The 19,157-nt window shown below is 45.5% G+C and overlaps 1 protein-coding gene across 3 annotated transcripts in view; it reads right to left on the minus strand.

Annotated features, from left to right (window-relative positions):
• MAF1 (MAF1 homolog, negative regulator of RNA polymerase III) overlaps positions 1-12,652 on the minus strand; it is a 119,124-nt gene extending 106,472 nt beyond the window's left edge. For 2 of the 3 annotated variants that reach the window (XR_003943981.1, XM_030220905.1), the window contains exon 1: positions 12,540-12,646. The gene's annotated coding sequence lies outside the window, so the exon portion shown is untranslated. Of the gene's footprint in view, positions 1-12,539 lie in introns of all 3 variants that reach the window. The other variant, XR_003943982.1, reaches the window with a different exon arrangement.
• Positions 12,653-19,157: the final 6,505 nt, after the last annotated feature.

Below are 19,157 nucleotides of genomic sequence, written 5' to 3' on the forward strand. Positions count from 1 at the left end.
AGGGAAACCAGGTTCACAAATCCAGCAAGTCATTTCACCCTCCCTCCACTGCCTCAGGTATAACTTAGATTAAAAATCCACTTGGGAAGGCAAACAATTACTGTATGTAAGTTCAGATTTCCAAACAGCATGAAATTACATCTAAAATCTAAATCTACCTCAGCCCAATCACTATAGTGATAACCCTCCACCAGGTGCCACGCACTGGGGCTTACTGTGAATCCTTGTGATCATGGGACTTAAATTACTGTGGGTGATCGAAGATAGACTCAGAAGCAGCAACAGAAAATATTTTTGCACTGAAAAGATAGAGGTGGTGGAAAACTAGAGACTTCTGAGGTGGCCCATCATTATTCTGTTTGTAGAGTTTTTTTTTTTATTTTTGTTGGGGTTTTTTTTTTTGTTGTTGTCTTTTTTGCTACTCTCTGCCTTTCTATCCAAGCATGCAACAAATAGGTGAAGTGGATGAGGTGGAAGAATCACCTGCTTGAAAGACGAGGCATTTCTCAACAGAGGAAGAGAATGCATTTGGAAACTCCTGCCTCCTTAAAAATAACTCCTCCCCCCACAATGAAAAGTTTGAAACTGGGCTAGAAGGGATGGATGCCATTGACACACACTGGTCAGCAGTGGTATGGCCTCACATGGGAAGATATGTGGCAGCTCTTCTGCTCATTTGGATCTAAAGTGACCCTGACTTAGTGAAGACCACTGGTACAGTCCATTATAATACAGATACCAAGATGAATGGAGAAGGAAGATGGGATAGTCTTATAGAGAACTATAAGTGGATGAAATAATACCAGTAGAGAATAAAGCAGAGATTATTATGTTGCCTCTATATTGTTCCATGGTGTTACTGCACCTTGAATACTATGTAGTTTTACCCACTTCATCTCATAGAAATGGAGAAAAATGAAGGCAGATAAAGATCATATGGCTTATTCATTCTGCCCATCCATGCCATCTACTACCCCTTCTTCTCCCTTAGCGATCTCTCTAGAGAATGTAGTAAAAGCTATTAGTGTAGCTGTCAAAAAGGTTTGGACATACTGAGACCTATGAATCTGTCTCTATATGCTTTATGATAAAGGTGCACAATAGGCCAGAAATGGTCCAAGGGAAGTATTTTTGACATTCCTACTCTAACCAATAATTCAGTTCTGTCACATCCCCAGTTTATCTACTGCAACTGTCCACACTACCTCCAAAACATGATGTGATCATATCATTGCTCAAAACAACCCCTTTCACTACATGGATCATTTCACCTACTTACCCAATCATCCCATACCCCTCCTTTTTATCCTTTTATTGGACCAGACACATGTACACACAAAATGCATCCAGTCAAATATTTACATCCAGCTTCATAAAGCATTTCTCCTACCCTCACTCCCCAATATTGGTAGAAATTATCAGTCCGCTACATTAACATAGACCACACTAGCCAATTATGAGTCTTCTCATTTCCAGTTAGATTTAAATTGTTGCACCTTATCTTTATGTACTGCAATTCATTTTCCCAGGAAGTACATATTCCAAATAATGAGGGCTCAAGAAGTCTTCTGAGGGGAGCTCGGCCCTCTTCCAAACTGCTACAATCTCATAGCAAGCTGCCATAAAGCACTGCATAAATATATCCATTTTACAGGTAACTCCAGTATAGAGGAGCATAGTAGCCATGGATCCTTATTAAATTAAATCTCAGCCATGATAGGAATTCTGCCCTGAACTGCATTATGTAGTGTTGTGACAGTGAAAAGAAATGGGGATTTATGAGTTTGGATCAGCTGATAGCCCCAAAAAAGTTCTGTAGCCTTGACGTTACAGAAAAAATTTCAGCTTGACAAAACTCTACAGATTTAGTTATGTAAATTTATACATAATACTTTTTTTTTAAAGAAATAAGATCAAGCATGACTCGATTTGGGAGAAAAAATTAGGGGCTCATTCCTCAGCTTTATATGCCTTTAAATTTCTCCCTATCAGGAAAACTAAGGAAGTGGGAGAAAAATATAGGTGATATCGTTGCAGACCAATTAACAAGTAGCTTTGAAAAAAAAAAAGAACAAAACCTTGCAATCAGCTAATATGATTGAAAATGGTTAACACGCCTCTCTACAAATGGTTTCTCACTCCCGGTTATTTAAGATCCACCCAAATGTGAAATGGCCATATCAGTCTGTATATTTGGAGGAAATGTACTACAAACCAAAGAAACTTATCTGTAGAAGATATTCTCCGAGGACGGCAGGCCATTAATTCTCACACATGGGTGACATCATCCAAGGTGCCCAGTGAGAAACACTGCCTAGCGTAATACAGTTTTAAGAATTCGCAGCAGCGTGCTTGACGAGTGCCCCCGCCCCACTCATCTCACAAACACGGGACCATCAGTACAGTAATATCTCTACAGAAGACAACTCCAAGGAGAGGTGAGAGAATTAATGGCCTGCTGTCCTCAAAGAATACCTGCTACTGGTAAGTATCTTCACTATCTCCAAGGACAAGGAGCCAGTTGATCCTCACACATGGGAATTCCTAGCAACCAGACTCACCAAAAACAACAGCATTAGAATAATAGGAACTCATAATGGCGAATTCAAAATTCAAATAACCTGAAACTATATACATACTAGTTGTGAGAGTGCAGCCTGAAACAGAATAAAATGAGCCTAGGAGGGTGGAGTTGGATTCCAAACCCCAAACAAATTCTGCAGAACTGTCTGTCCAAACTGACTGTCGCGTTGGGTATCGTGCTCAGGGCAATAGTAGAATGTGAATGTGTGGATTGAAAACCACACTGCAGCCTTGCAAATCTATTCAACAGAGGCTGATCTCAAGTGAACTACCACTCCATGGTGCAACCGCACCTCGAATATTGTGTTCAATTCTGGTCACCGCATCTCAAAAAAGAAATAGTGGAATTAGAAAAGGTGCAGAGAAGGGCAATGAAAATGATAAAAGGGATGGGACAACTTCCTTATGAGGAAAGGCTGAAGATGCTAGGGCTTTTCAGCTTGCAGAAAAGACGGCTAAGGGGACATATGATAGAGGTCTATAAAATAATGAGTGGAGTGGAACGGGTAGACATGAATCGTCTGTTTACTCTTTCCAAAAATACTAGGACTAGAGGGCATGCAATGAAGTTACAAAGTAGTAAATTTAAAATGAATCAGAGAAACTTTTTCTTCACTCAACGTGTAATTAAACTCTGGAATTCGTTGCTGGAGAATGTGGTACAGGCGGTTAGAGTTTAAAAAAAGGTTTGGACAGCTTCCTAAAGGAAAAGTCCATAGACCATTATTAAATTGGACTTGGGGAATGTCCACTGCTTATTTCTGGGATAAGCAGCATAAAACATATTGTACTTTTTTGGGATCTTGACAGGTATTTGTGACCTGGATTGGCCACTGTTGGAAACAGGATGCTGGGCTTGATGGACCTTTGGTCTGTCCCATTATGGCAATATTTATGTACCAACGCCACAATGGCTCTGATATTATAAGCCTTGACATGACCCTCAAGAGACAGCCCATGTGGGGATAAGTAAAAGAAATGCAATCTGCCAGCCATCTGGAAACTGTGTCTTTCCAATTGCAACCCCCATTCTGTTGGGATCAAAAGCAGCAAAAATCTGGGTGGACCGTCTATAGGGCCTAGTCCGCTCCAAGTAAAAGGCCAATGCTTGCTTGCAGTCCAAGCACATTTGGCAGAATGGGCATGAGGTTTGGGAAAAAATGTTGGGAGGACAATAGACCGATTCAGATGGAGCTACGACACCACTGTCGGCACTCTGTTATGATAGTTTATACTTTATTAAAATTTGCTATACCGCTAAAACTGACAAAAAAAGAGCAAAGTACTTTACAATCTAATATATGATCAAATTTCACGCAAGGTGGATCTGCTACTAAAGACTGAAGCTCACTAACCCTATGAGCTGAAGTAACTGCCACCAAACACAAGACCTTCCAGGTCAAGTACTTTAGTAACAGGAATCCAGTGGCTGAAAAGAAGCTTTCATCAGTTGGGCGAGGATGACGTTGAAGTCCCATGACACAGGCAGAGGTTTGACAGAGGGCTTTGTCAAAAGAAAACCTCTCATGAAGTGTAAAACTAGAGGCTGTCCAGAGATGGGCTAACCTTCTACATGCTGATGGTAAGCACTAATTGCACTGTGAACCCTTAAAGAGCGGATCTTAAGACCAGATTCGGAGAGGTGTAGAAGGCATTCAAGCAGGGTCTGTGTAGGGCAAGAAAGAATATCTAGGGCCTTGCCCTCACACTAGATGACAAACCCATTTGAAAGAATAACACTCTTAGTAGAATCTTTCCTAGAAGCCAGCAAAACATTGGAGACACCCTCAGGAAAGTGCAAGGAAGCAAATTCTAAGCTCTCAACATCCACGCTGTGAGGGCCAGAGACTGGAGGTTGAGATGTAAAAGAGATCTCTCATTCAATGTTATGAGGGTTGGAAAACACGACAATCTCCAAGGCTCTTCGGAGGATAACTCCAGAAGAGAGAACCAGATTTGCCTGGGTCAATATGGGGCTATCAGGACCATGGCCCCGCAGTCTTGAGTTTCAGCAAAGTCTTTCCTATGAGAGGAATGGGAGGATACACATACGGAAGGCCATTCCCCCAGTGGAAGAGGAAGGCATCTGACGCTCTGATCCTGGAACAGTACTGAGGGACTTTGTGATTGTAAGGAGTGACAAAGAGAGCCACCAAGGGGGAGCCGCACTCTCTGAAAATCTTGTGGGTAATGCCCAGGCTGAGTAACCATTCATGCGGTTGCATGACCCTGCTCTGTCTATCAGCCAGACTGCTGGATCTGCCCGCCAGATATGTGGCTCTGAAAACTATCCCACTCTGGACAGTCCATTGACACATCCAGACAGCCTCCTGACAGAGGGTATAATCTGGTACCCCCTGCTTGTTGATGCAATACATTACAACCAGAGGGTGGTGGTAAATGGAGTTTGCTCGGAGGAGGGAAAGGTGAGTAGTGGAGTGCCTCAGGGATCGGTGCTGGGGTCGATTCTGTTCAATATATTTATGAGTGACATTGCCGAAGGGTTAGAAGGTAAAGTTTGCCTATTTGCGGATGATACTAAGATTTGTAACAGAGTGGACACCCGGGAGGGAGTGGAAAACATGAAAAAAGATCTGCAGAAGCTAGAAGAATGGTCTAAGGTTTGGCAATTAAAATTCAATGCGAAGAAATGCAAAGTGATGCACCTAGGGAGTAGAAACCCACGAGAGGCGTATGTGTTAGGCGGTGAGAGTCTGATATGTACTGAGGGGGAGAGGGATCTTGGGGTGATAGTATCCGAGGATCTGAAGGTGACGAAACAGTGTGGCAAGGCGGTGGCCGTAGCAAGAAGGTTGCTAGGCTGTATAGAGAGAGGTGTGACCAGCAGAAGAAAGGAAGTGTTGATGCCCCTGTACAAGTCGTTGGTCAGGCCCCACCTGGAGTATTGTGTTCAGTTTTGGAGGCTGTACCTTGCTAAGGATGTAAAAAAAATTGAAGCGGTGCAAAGAAAAGCTACGAGAATGGTATGGGATTTGCGTTCCAAGACGTATGAGGGGAGACTTGCTGACCTGAACTTGTATACCCTGGAGGAAAAGAGGAACAGGGGTGATATGATACAGACATTAAAATATTTGAAAGGTATTAATCCGCAAACAAATCTTTTCCGGATATGGGAAGGCGGTAGAACAAGAGGACATGAAATGAGATTGAAGGGGGGCAGACTCAAAAAAGATGTCAGGAAGTATTTTTTCACAGAGAGAGTGGTGGATGCTTGGAATGCCCTCCCGCGGGAGGTGGTGATGATGGTAACGGAATTCAAACATGCATGGGATATACATAAAGGAATCCTGTGCAGAAGGAATGGATCCTCAGAAGCTTATCCGAAATTGGGTGGCAGAGCCGGTGGGGGGAAGAGGGGTTGGTGGTTGGGAGGCGAAGATAGTGGTGGGCAGACTTATACGGTCTGTGCCAGAGCCGGTGGTGGGAGGCGGGACTGGTGGTTGGGAGGAGGGGATAGTGCTGGGCAGACTTATACGGTCTATGCCCTGAAAAAGACAGGTACAAATCAAGGTAAGGTATACACATGAGTTCATCTTGTTGGGCAGACTGGATGGACCTTGCAGGTCTTTTTCTGCCGTCATCTACTATGTTACTATGTTACAACCTGACTGTCCATTTGGATGAGCACAATTTGGTTGAACAGCTGATCTCTAAAAGCCTTTAGAGCGTTCCAGATTGCCCATTGTTCCAGAAGGTTAATGTGAAGATCTGTCTCCTGAGCTGACCAAGCACCCAGAGTCTGAAGCCCATCTAAGTGAGCTCCCCATCTCAGGTAGGATGCATCCATCGTCAGCACCTTCTGGGGCTGAGGAATTTGGAATGGAAGTCTCATGGTGAAATTTGATCAAACTGTCCACTGGGATTGAACCAACTCTGGTGTTACTCCAATGACATCCACTAGGTTCCCAGAGGTTTGACACCACTGGGAAGCTAGGGTCCACTTGGCAGTTCTCATGTGGAGACGTGCCAAAGAAGTGATATGCACAGTGGAGGCAATGTAGCTTAACAACCACAACATCTGCCAAGCCCTGACCTGCTGGTACGGAACTGAGCAGTGAGAGTGACAAGAGTGTCTGCTCTTGGCACCAGGAGAAAAGCCTGCACCTGCTTTATATCTAGCAGGGCTCTAATGAACTCCAATTGTCGAATTAGAAGTAGATGGGACTTGGGGTAGTTTAGAACAAACCCTAGTAGCTCTAACACCCAAATAGTTCTCTGCATGGGCTCCTGAGCACCATCCTTTGTGGTGCTCTTCACCAGCCAATCGTCCAGGTAAGGAAACACATGGACTCTCAATTCTGCACAGCGACACTGTGTCTAGTGCTAGACATTTCTTGAAGACTCTGAGAGCTGACGTGAGGTCAAATGGCAGGACATGATACTGAAAGTGATGTGTTCCCACCCAAAATCTGAGATACATACTATGGCCTGGAAGTATCAGGATATGCGTGTAGGCCTCCATTAAGTCCAAACAGCTTAGCCAATCTTGTTCAAGAATTATTGGGAGGAGGGTGTCCAGTGAAACCATACTGAACTTTTCTTTGACAAGAAACTTGTTCAGGGCCCTGAGGTATAGGATGGGATGCACCCCCCTGTTTTCTTTGGCACAAGAAGTACCTGGAATAGAATCCCTTCCCTTCTTCCTACGGTGGAAAGGGCTTAACCAAATGGGCCTTTACAAGGGCAGATAGTTCCCGTGCAAGCACTTCCTTGTGACAAAAGCTGATGAAAGATGCTCTTGGGGGGGGGGGGGGGGGGGGGGGGCAATTTGGTGGTCTCCTTCACCAATGTAGGGCATAACTTAAATTGACTATTTGAAGAACTCACCAGTCGGAGGTTACAAGGGGCCACCTTTCTTGGAAAAAAATTAGCCTCCCTCTTACTGGTAGGTTGGCTGGTACAGTTACTTTGACTGCAGCTATGTCCTGCTGGAGCCAATCAAAAACTCATCTCTTGATCTGACTGTGGAGCCGGCAATTATGTGTTGTGTTTTCAAGATCACATAATTTGAAGGAGATATTGAGTCGGACTCTTTTGCCCAAGCTAGAGCTTAATATAGTCAACCAAGGTGGTCATTTTCAATACGTGCTCCATTACATTGGAAACTTCTCAATTTATCAATCCAACTGATGGTAAACTTTTGAAACTCAAGCATACAACCACATATCAATCATGTGGTTTATGTGTTAGAGTGTGTCTTAAGTTTTATATAGGGAAGACCACGAGGAGTTTACACCAAAGGATTACAAAGCATGTTCTTGATCCTGGGGAACTAGGTTTGATTCCCACTGCAGCTCCTTGTGACTCTGGACAGGTCACTTACCCCTCCACTGCCCCAGGTACAAATAAATACCTGTATATACTATGCGAACTGCTTTGAATGCAGTTGCAAAAACCACAGAAGGCAGTATATCAAGTCCCATTCCTTTTCCCTTAAAAGAAGGAAGATAGGAGCACCTCTTGTTGCACCCTGTATGGCCAATGAACATGTTTTTGATATCTTTAAATGTTTTGCAATTGATTATACTCCCCCAAATATTCGAGGAGGAAAATGAGATCAGATACTGATAAGACGGGAACAGCGTTGGATTCACACTTCACAGACTTTGAAACTCAAGGGTTTAAAGTCCCATATAGAATGGACAGCATTTTTTTAATTGATAGTTTTTCCATTGCTTTTTTTGAATGACAGTTTCGTATTGAGCTCCCCGTATTGCTGTTGAGGAACAAATAAGTTATTTAAGGAGCAGAGTTCCACTTCTGGTTAGTGAGAATGTTGGCATCCTGATTGCATAAGGCGCCACTGTAGAAGTCTGATGTTGCAATTGAAAATGCGAGTTGACAATTTTGATATTTTGTGTACACTGATTAAATTATGGGCACTAATATAGGTTTTGATGTTTTATAGGCAGAATTCTGATGAACATGGGATTTCTAGTACTTAGTCCCCTGAAGAAGCGTATAAGAAAGTGAAACGGAGAGCCCCGTTCGGAGGAATATTTAAAGTGCTTATTATATTCTCCACAACAAGAGATTAAAGTGGATGATTATGATTTAAAGTATTGCATCAAAAATTGTGTGTGAAATTGAGTGTACAATTTTGGAATAAGAAGAGATTTTGAGTCTAATAAGAAAAATGAAGTCCAGTAAATGTAGGCACAAAGATATACTTCTTGCTGCCACAGTTTGGACATTTGAGGTCTTTTTCCTCCTCAGCAGTATTTTTATTGCAATTAAGAATGTGATCGCCTGTATATGGGAGTAAGAACATATATTTCTTCAGCTTGGCATTGCAAATCTGAGCAACAGCAACATAAATCTCTCTACCACCAGGCACACTGTAAAATACAAAAACTGGAAAAAAAATCCTAACTCAATGTACATGTAGCAATCCTGGCATACAAAAATAGAACTAATCCTATGATGTAAACAGAAAGAATCCTACTTATGAATAGGCAGCACAACAAATATTACACCAGACCCTGGAACACCAATACACCTATTACTGGTAAAACAAAACAAGTGGGGCTTCTACAGATCTTTACACAAACTGCACGGAAACAGAATACCGTATCTAGGTCATACACAAAATACAGCTACATAGGAGCCAGATCTGTGGATCTAGTTGGTGCTGAGCACCCCCAATATCGAGCAAGCCCCTTTATTGTGTCCAGAGAGGAGTAATATGTATTGTGTATGGCACCCCAACCACTAAATACAGATCACAAATTAGAAATATGAAGACAAAAATTGAACTGGGAACCCCAATAAGTCTAACTCAGCATGTACGTTAACACTGGAGAAATAAAAACAGATACGCATTTCTTTTTGAACTGAACAAAATACAAAGACATTTGCAATGCACACTTCCCAAAACTAGTCCAGTTAATAAATTCAAAACAAAACCAATTTTTTTCTATGTGTTGTCCGGGCATTTGATTTTTTCCAGCCATGTTGCGTACCAGTTTTTTTTCTTCTACTTTCCTGTCCAGCTTCCCCTTTCTCTCATCTCTAGCTCTCCCATTTCCACTGTCTTACTCCTTTCCCAGTCTCCTACTCCTTTTTATCATCCAATCCCCATTAACACATTTCTGCCCTCTATATTCACCATTCACCCATCTCAACAACCCCCCATGGTCTCTCCCACATGGTTCCATCATATCCAGTATCTCCTCTCCCTCCCTCGACCTTTGTAGCCCATCTCCTCTCCCTCCATTCCATTTGTAGCAAATCTTCCCTACTGTCTCTCCCCCTCCACCATTTGTAGTGAATCTTCCTCACTCTTTCCCCCCTAACCATTTGTAGTCTAGCATCTTTTTGTCCCGTTTCCCTTCTCCTCTTCCAACAGTGCAGCTTCTTCCCCCTTCTCCTTCACCCGTCAGCATCTCCCCCTCTCTTCCCACAATCAGCATATGCCCATCTCTTTTCTTTCCCCATAATCAGCACGTCCACCCTCTTTTTCTTCTTCCCCCCCATCCCTCATCTTCTCCTTTCTGCCATAGTAGGCATCTTTCTCTCTCCGTCTTTTCCTTCCCCTCATAGTCAGCTTCTTTCCTTTCTCCCCTAGTCATCTCTTCCCTCCTCCAGTAGTCAGCATCTCCCCACTCTGTCCCACTTCATGCCCAGAATACCCTTGTTGTCCCTTCCTTCAACTGTTTTCCCGGTCCAGCATTTCTCCTTCATTCCTCCGCTGTCTCTCTCTTCCTTGCTTTCCTCCCCCTGTCCTGCTACCCCAGTGGTTCAACAATCTCTCCCTCTCCCTCCCCCTCCCCCCAGATCCAGCATCTCTTTCTTCCCTGTCCTCGGGAATAGTATCTCTTTCTCTCTCGTCTGCTCCCAGATTCAGCCTGGCTCTCTCCTCTTTGTCCCCTGGGAAAGGATCTATTTGCACTCCTCACCTCCTCCCTCTCCCTTCCAGCCCCAGCATCAATCTCTCTGTACCCCCCCCCCCCCCCCGGATAGTACATCTCTCTCTCTCTCCCCCCCCCCCCTTCTCGGAGATAGTACATCTCTCTCTCTCCTCGGTGATATATACTGTCCCCAAGGGGAGATATATACTATTTCGCTCCCCTCCCACTTGGGGACAGTGTATATAGCTCTCTTTTGTGTGTGTGTATATATATATTTCTCTATCTCCCCTTGGGGATAGTATTTCTCTCTCTAATCGGGGATAGTATTTATCTGTCTCTCCTCTCAGGGACAGTATCTCTCCCTCTCTCCTCAGGGATAGTATTTATGTCTCTCTCTCTCCTCAGGAACAGTATTTCTCTCTCTTTCTCTCCCCCCCCCCCCCCCCTCGGGGATAGTATCTATCTCTCTCTCCCTCAGCAATAGTATGCATTTCTCTGTCTCCTCAGGGATAGTATTTATCTCTCTCTCCCCTCAGTAATAGTATACATTTCTCTCAGTCTCCTCGGGGATAGTATTTCTCTCTCTGTCTCCTTGAGGACAGTATCTCTCCCTCTCTCCTCAGGGATAGTATTTATGTCTGTCCCTCTCCTTGGGGACAGTATTTCTCCCTTTGTCTCCCTGTCTCCTTGGGTATAGTATTTCTCTCTCTCCCCCATCAGGGACAGTATTTAGCTCTCTCTCTCCTCGGTGATAGTATACATCCCCCTCTCCTTGGGGATAGTATTTACATCTCTCTCTCTCCCCTTGCGGATAGTATTTATCTCTCCCTCTCCTCAGTGATAGTATATATTTATCCCTCAGTGATAGCATATATTTATCCCTCTCTCCTCAGGGATAGTTTTTATATCGATCTCTCTCCTTGGGGATAGTATTTCTTTCTCTCCCTCCTTGGGGACAGTATATATGTTTCTCTCTCACCCCTTGGAGCTAGTATTAACTCTCTCTCTCCTCGGGACAGTATTTCTCTCTGCCTTCCTCTCTCTTTCATGGATAGTATTTATTTCTTTCCCGTCTCCCTCTCGCAGATAGTATTTATCACTCTCCCCTCGGGGACAATATTTATCTCTACAGTGGAGGAGTAGCCTAGTGGTTTGTGCAGCAGGCTTTGATCCCGGGGAACTGGGTTCAAGTCCCACTGCAGCTTCTAGTGACTATCGGCAAGTGTAACCCTCCACAGCCCAGGTACAAAATAAGTACCTGTATATAATATGTAAACTGCTTTGATTGAAACCACAGAATGGGTATATCAAGTCAGGTATACACATAAAGTATTACAAACCATGTAAAATTAGTTTATCTTGTTGGGCAGACTGGATGGACTGTTCAGGTCTTTATCTGCCATCATTTACTGTGTTAGGATGTTAAAATCCAAAAGCTGTCTTGGATCAAAAATCAAACAACGCTTAGCCTTAAATGTCATAACACATTGACAAAGAAATTTTAACACAAAACTCATGCCTAGGGCCAATTCTCTAGGCCTCAATGTCAGGAACTTCTGGCATCTCTTTTGTGTGTCTGTAGATGTCAGGAAATACACGTATTTTAGACCCTAAAAACTACTCATTCATAAAATGAAAATACAAGCACAAGATATTTTTTCTATCTAGTTCCAGTGCAAAAGTATCTCCCTCTCGCTTTCACGGATTGTATTTATCTTTCCTCATGGGGCAGTATCTCTCTCCCTCTCTCCTCGGGGATAGCATTTATCTCTTTCTGTTCTCGGGGGCAATATCTCCCCCATCTGTCTTCCTCTCTACTTGGGGATGGTATTTCTCTCTCTCTCCTTCGCGGACAGTATTTATCTAGGTCTCTCCTCAGAGACAGTATCTCCCCCTCTATCTTCAGGGAAAGTATTTATCTTTTTCTATCCTCAGGGACAGTATCTCTGTATCTGCGTTCTCCGCCTCCTCCTGTCCCTTCCGGCACCAGGTTTTTATCAAGTCTCCCGCACTCGATGCGGTGTCCCTCTAGTCTCTCTCCTCCGCCTGCCCTCCGGTATCTCCCGCTCCTTCTCCCCGGACTACCTGCAAGCAAGTTTGTGCGGATTTGTAGAGGTCGCAGGCAGCGGTAACGACTCCTAAACAGACCTTTGAGGCCGACTCCGGCGGAGTTTCCCTTTGGCTTTGACGCGCCCCGCCGGAAACAGGAAGTGACGTCGCAGGGAGGCTGGCCGAAGAACAACATGAGCCAACAGGCGCTGCCGCTGCTGTGGGGAAACAGTCTGAGACTAGTCTCTAGACAGTGTTTGAAACTAAGTAGCTACTGATGTGGAAAGGGACTTGAATATACTGCCTTTTCTATGGGTTTTGCAACTACATTCAAAGCGGTTTACATAGTATATATAGGTGCTTATTTGTACCTGGGGGCAATGGAGGGTTAAGTGATTTGCCCCAAGTCACAAGGAGCTGCAGTAGTGGGGATCGAATCCAGTGGGGATGGGGAAAGAACAGATTCTGGAGCGGAATGGGGGGGGGGGGGGGGTGAATAAAATTTAGTCTTTCACTAACACAATTTAGTATGTACTAACCACCCATAATCAAGAGTGATAGAAGACAAAGCTACTGTATATATGAAATATAGCTTATTTCTTTTTGAAATACGGATGCAATTAATAATTTCTCATGGGAGAACAGCCGCTGCTATACTCTGCCTGCTGACTCGCTGAAGTAATTCTGTGCTTCAACTGTTTATATATCCTTTATTTCAAATAATGCCCCACATAGGTTTAATAAATCATCTACCCCAGAGATCATTCTACCTTCCCTCAACATCATCTGTCTCCCTTCAAGTTGCTAGACCACATTTTCTTGTTTATTTACACTGGCCTCCCCTCATGGCTGCTTGCACTCAAGAATGTCTTATCAGATCATGAATCTCCTGCTCACATGTTTATCAGCTTTTGCCTTTTTACTCTGTCCAGGTTCAAAGTGCCCTTTCGCTTTGTTTCAAGATGCACACCCATACTCATTGTTTGTCTGTCCTAATTAGATTGTAAGCTCTGTCGAGCAGGGACTGTCTATTCATGTTCAAGTGTACAGCGCTGCGTACATCTAGTAGCTCTATAGAAATGTTAAGTAGGAGCAGGAGGAGGAGGGGGGCATGGATACATTTGATTATGTTAGCTGGGTTTCTTTTCAACAGAACACAAGCATTATGTTCCTGTCCCACTAGAAGTTCATCATAAGTAAAGTTGAACACACACACACTAAAGACTGACCAAGTGCTAATGAAGTGCTTGTGAAACGATACTGATGTTGTTGACCACAGGAAGAAAGCATAAGGAAGGATGAATAAGAGCGATGATGAGAAGACCTCTCAGAAAGAACAAATGGTAAGGACAAGTAGAGAATGGTCCCCGCCCCATGGGCTATGTCCTCATCTGCAGAAGCCTCAAACACTTATGATTTTATATTTAAATCTTTTAATTAAAGTATAAAAAGGAGCAATATGCTGTGCGACTGTTGTGTATAAATTACAAATAGAAAACAATAATAACGAGCAGCTATAATAATCCTCCTCATTACCACCACACTCTTATCTTCCAACCCCAACAATAGCTGATTTCTACTACCCCAAGGAATCCTAATCCACCCTGTTAAAATGTCCAGGGATAGAAAATACAACCCATTCTTTATGCCCTAGAGGGGAGAACTATGCCCTATGAAGGACTGTTATGATTTTTTAATCTGTAGATGAATAAGAAGTCATCAACAATCTCAGGATTCAGTCTAGTTCTGTCTTTCGCAGTCCTTCATGCAATAGAAGATTGGTAACAGGATGTACAGGATCCCCCGTGCAAATTTTGCTAGTTGTGGCCAGCATGTGCCACGTCTCTGGTCGTGACCACCCTCAGACTTACCTTATTTCTGGGGGTCAGCATCTATGCTGGCTTCTGTCTATTTCTGTGTTAGTCTTGTCTCTGTCTCTGTGTGCTGATTGCTTCATTAGTCCTCACCTGCGTGGGCTATGCCTCTCTGAGAAGCCAGCATCTAAGATGGCTCCTGCTTGTTTTGTGCCAGCTTCCAAGATGGCTCCTGCCTGTTTTCCTATGTGTTCCAAACCTCTCCTTGGTGTGAGTGTGTTCCCTGCTCAACAGTGAGAGCCTTCATAAGGAAGTGCTGTGCTTGCATTCAGGGCCTTTGCATAGTAAGTAAGAGTGTTATGCCATAAGGTCGTGAGGTTAGTGAGAGCACTGTTGCGCTGCTACTTAGCCTTTCTCTGGGGCTCTTGGCTATCTGCTATTCGTGTCTGTGGACTGCCAGTCCTTCTGTGTGGGTGCTGCCCTTCTGCTTTGTGTCTGTGGACTGCTAGTTCTTCGCACCTAACCAAATTGGCTGTTAGAGAAAACGAAACCAAAGCCACAGATGTAATATACTATTTATTCATAGATAAAGAAAATATATATAGAATGGATCAGCAGCAAGGTTTAGCAAAATACAATATATAACTTGCTGCTGATACTAATAAAAACAAATAGATTGCTACCAACATAGACTATGCAAAATGATTCTTACTGGAATACTAGGTGATTATACAAACCTGATTTTGTAATCGTGAAAACTTATACTACACTTCTTATGCAAAATACAACTGTTAGCAGCTTATTCCCTGACCACGAGTCATGACCTAACCAATCTTATCACAGACAAACACCAATCACTAATCCCTGACTATAGGCAGTAAATCCTGTTATCTCACCATGCTGTCTCTGAGGCAGTCTCCCGATGAGGTTGGCCCAGATTTCTCCTTAGACTCCAGCTGGGAGGAGGGGATAGTGCTGGGCAGACTTATACGGTCTGTGCCCTGAAAATCACAGTTACAAATCAAGGTAAGATATACACAAAAACTAGCACATATGAGTTTGTCTTGTTGGGGAGACTGGATGGACCGTGCAGGTCTTTTTCTGCCGTCATCTACTATGTTACTATGTGTGGGCTTTTGCCCTTTTGTTTTGTGTTTGTGGACTGCTAGTTCTTCCTTTGCCTTGCTCTGTGTTTGGAGTCTGAAGCCAGGGCCGGTCTTAGGCCGAGGCGGACGCATAGGGCCTTGCGCTTAAGGGGGCCCCGCGCAGTGCGCCTCAGTCAGCCTGAGCCTCCAGTCCTCCGCTTCATCAGAAGAAGGCAGGGCACTGAGGGAATGAATGAGCGAAGGGAAGGCTGGTGGAGAGACGTCAGACAGGCAGCACTTTCACTGACGCTGCGCAGATGTCGGAGGCGGAGCGAGGTAAATTTAAATAGATGAACAAGAAGCGAGAAGAGGGCGGGCAGGTGGACATGGGAGCGGGAGGGATGGGGAGAGAGGAGCATTGACAAGGATGGACATGGATGGGAGGGTAGGGCCCAGGGAGAGAGGATTAATTGCTGGACATGGAGGGGAGGGAGGAGAATTGCTGGATATGGATAGATGGAGGAGGGAAGGGGAGAGAGGAACAAGGATGGAGATGGATGGGAGGGCAGGGCATGGCCCAGGGAGAGAGGATTAATTGCTGGACATGGAGGAGAGGGAGGAGAATTGCTGCACATGGATAGATGGAGGAGGGAAGGGGAGAGAGGAACAAGGATGGAGATGGATGGGAGGACAGGGCCCAGGGAGAGAGGATTAATTGCTGGACATGGAGGGGAGGGAGGAGAATTGCTGGATATGGATAGATGGAGGAGGGAAGGGGAGAGAGGAGCATCGATGGACATGGATGGGAGGGCAGGGCCCAGGGAGAGAGGAGAAATTGCTGGACATGGATGGGAGGGCAGGGCCCAGGGAGAGAGGAGAAATTGCTGGACGTGGAGGGGAGGGCAGGGGAGAGAGGAGAAATGTTGGGCAGGAATGGAGGGAAGGAAAGGCAAAGGAAGGAGATGCATATGGATGGAGGGGAAGGGAGAGAGGAGAAATGCTGGACATGGAGGGGAGGACAGGGGAGAGAGGAGAAATGTTGGGCAGGAATGGAGGGAAGGAAAGACAAAGGAAGGAGATGCACATGGATGGAGGGGAAGGGAGAGAGGAGAAATGCTGGACATGGATGTAGGGGAAGGGATGCACATGGATGGAGGGGAGTGAGGAGAAATGCTGAATATAGATGGAGGGGAAATTGCTGAATTTAAGGGCTGGATCGGAACACTTTGAAGGCAGATGCTGAAACTGGAGAAAGGATAGGGACAGGGCTACAGATGGTAGACAGGACACAGGAGGATGGTGGACATGGTGAGAGAAAAAATATCAAATGGAAAGAAGACACTGCATAAAACAGAAGACACTGGGACCAAAGCGAATAGAAAAACTAAATGATCAGACAACAAAGGTAGAAAAAAGTATTTTATTCAGAATTTATTAATTGGAATATGTCAGCTTTTGGAAATGTGCATCTGTGATATTTTGCATGTAAGTTTCAATTTTTCTAGTATTGCTGCATGCTGAGTCTGACTTCTTGAGGTAACTTTCCAGTTCAGTATTTTGCCTTCATATCTGTTGTGTCATGTGTTTTTCATGTGTGATCAAGGTGCAGTATCCTGCTAGCGTGTAGTATTTGCAGCCCTTTTTGTTTTGATTTTTTTTTTTCACGAGGTAGTGTATTGGTGTTTTAGAGCCTGGTGTGATTACAGTTCTGCCTTTCCACGCATAAGGTTGTAGCTCGTCCTGTCCTTGGAATTAGCGCTGTTATGGTTTGGTAAGGTTATGAGTGTGTTTTTGCACAAGTTTGTGTATAGTGTTTTGCAGTGGAGAGATTGTGTGTCCGCATCTCTGATCCCCCGGGGTTATGAGAATTGGAACTACTAATTGTAGTGGACTTGAACTGAATAATTTCTGGGGAGGTGGGGTTTCATGATAGCATTGTGCTTATTATTTCAATCAGTTTTTCTGTACAAGTTTAGCTTCATTTGTCTTTATTTGAAATTTCATAAATAAAAAATTTTCTAAAAATTGTGGGGCCGGGGCTAGGACGGGGCCCTACCAAATTGGTCTGCACAGGGCCCCATACTTGCTAAGACCGGCCCTGTCTATGTTTGGAGCTGCTGAAGCTTCAGCCCTGACTCTGTTATCCCTGGCTTATTCCTCTGCCTGCTGTCTGCCCAAAGACTCTGTTTGCTCCTGGTTTATTCTATTGTCCGCTACCTGCCCAAAGACTATGTTTGCTCCTGGTTTATTCTGTTGTCCGCTGCCTGCCCAAAGACTCTGTTTGCTCCTGGTTTATTCTATTGTCTGCTACCTGCCCAAAGACTCTGTTTGCTCCTGGTTTATTCTATTCTCCGAGGACAAGCAGGCTGCTTGTTCTCATTGATGGGTGACGTCCACGGCAGCCCCTCCAATCGGAATTCTCACTAGCAAAGTCCTTTGCTAGTCCTCGCGCGCCCGCGCGCACCGCGCATGCGCGGCCGTCTTCCCGCCCGAAACCGGCTCGAGCCGGCCAGTCTTCTTTCGTCCGCACTCGGTACGGCTGCGTTTTTGCCGTGTCGAGCCCCGGAGAGTCGACCTCGCGCGTCCGTTATCTTAATTGACGTGTTTTTTCTTCGGAAAAGTTCTCTTTTCGTTCGGAAAGTGCTTCGAAAACCCCCTTGGGTTTCGCTTGCCCCTTCCCGTATTTCCAGTTTTTGCCCCGGTAAGTTTTCTTTCGTCGTCGGGGTAGGCCTCTTTTCGGCCTCGGTCGAGATTTTTCTCCCTTAAAGTTTTGGTGCTCAAATTCGTCATTTCGGATTTTGATTTCGCCGGCGTGATTTTTCCGCCCATGACATCGAAGCCTTCCAGCGGCTTCAAGAAGTGCACCCAGTGCGCCCAGGTAATCTCGCTCACTGATAGGCACTCTTCGTGTCTTCAGTGTCTGGGGGCCGAGCACCGCCCTCAGAACTGTAGTCTGTGTTCCCTGTTACAAAGGCGGACTCAGGTAGCGAGATTGGCCCAGTGGAACGTTTTGTTCTCGGGCCTTTCGTCGGCATCGGCACCGGGGTCATCGAGTGCATCGACGTCATCAGCGTCCAGACTTTCATCCTCGGCCGCCAGTGCATCGAGTGCATCGAGGCATCGGCCCTCTGCATCGGCGCCGAGACATCGGATAGCTGCATCGACGTCGGTGGTACCGGGACCTCGTCTCCTGATGTCGTCGGACGGTGGTGCATCGTCAGGAGGGCTGTCCATTCCCCTGCTGGTGGCGGTGAGCCTTCGGGTGGGTCTCCCCCTACCCTGAGGGCTCCTGCAGTACAGCCCCCCCGGGATCGACCTGCTTCGACCTCGGCCCCGAGGAAGCGACGGATGGATTCTACGTCCTCCTCATCGGTGCCGGGGAGCTCCGGTGACATGCTTCGGAAGAAGTCGAAGAAGCATCGACACCGGTCTCCTCCCCGCGTCGGCACCGAGAGCTCTGGGTCGCCGAGGGAGTCGGCACCCAGCAGGCATCGGCACCGAGAGGACCGCTCACCCTCTGTTCAGGAGGTGTCGATGCGCTCCACTCTGGACAGCCCGGAACAGCCTCCTCGCCCGGAACAGGTTCTGACGTCGACGCCTGCATCGGCCTCCATGCCTTTCTCTGCAGCCGCTCTGAACGAGAGCCTCCGGGCCGTTCTCCCAGAGATTCTGGGAGAGCTGTTGCGCCCTACCCCTCCGGTACCGGCGGTGCTTGCGCCTCCGGTACCGTCGAGCGTGGCGCCGGCTGGCCCATC

The sequence above is a fragment of the Microcaecilia unicolor genome, chromosome 1, assembly GCF_901765095.1.
Source record: "Microcaecilia unicolor chromosome 1, aMicUni1.1, whole genome shotgun sequence".
Lineage (NCBI taxonomy): Eukaryota > Metazoa > Chordata > Amphibia > Gymnophiona > Siphonopidae > Microcaecilia > Microcaecilia unicolor.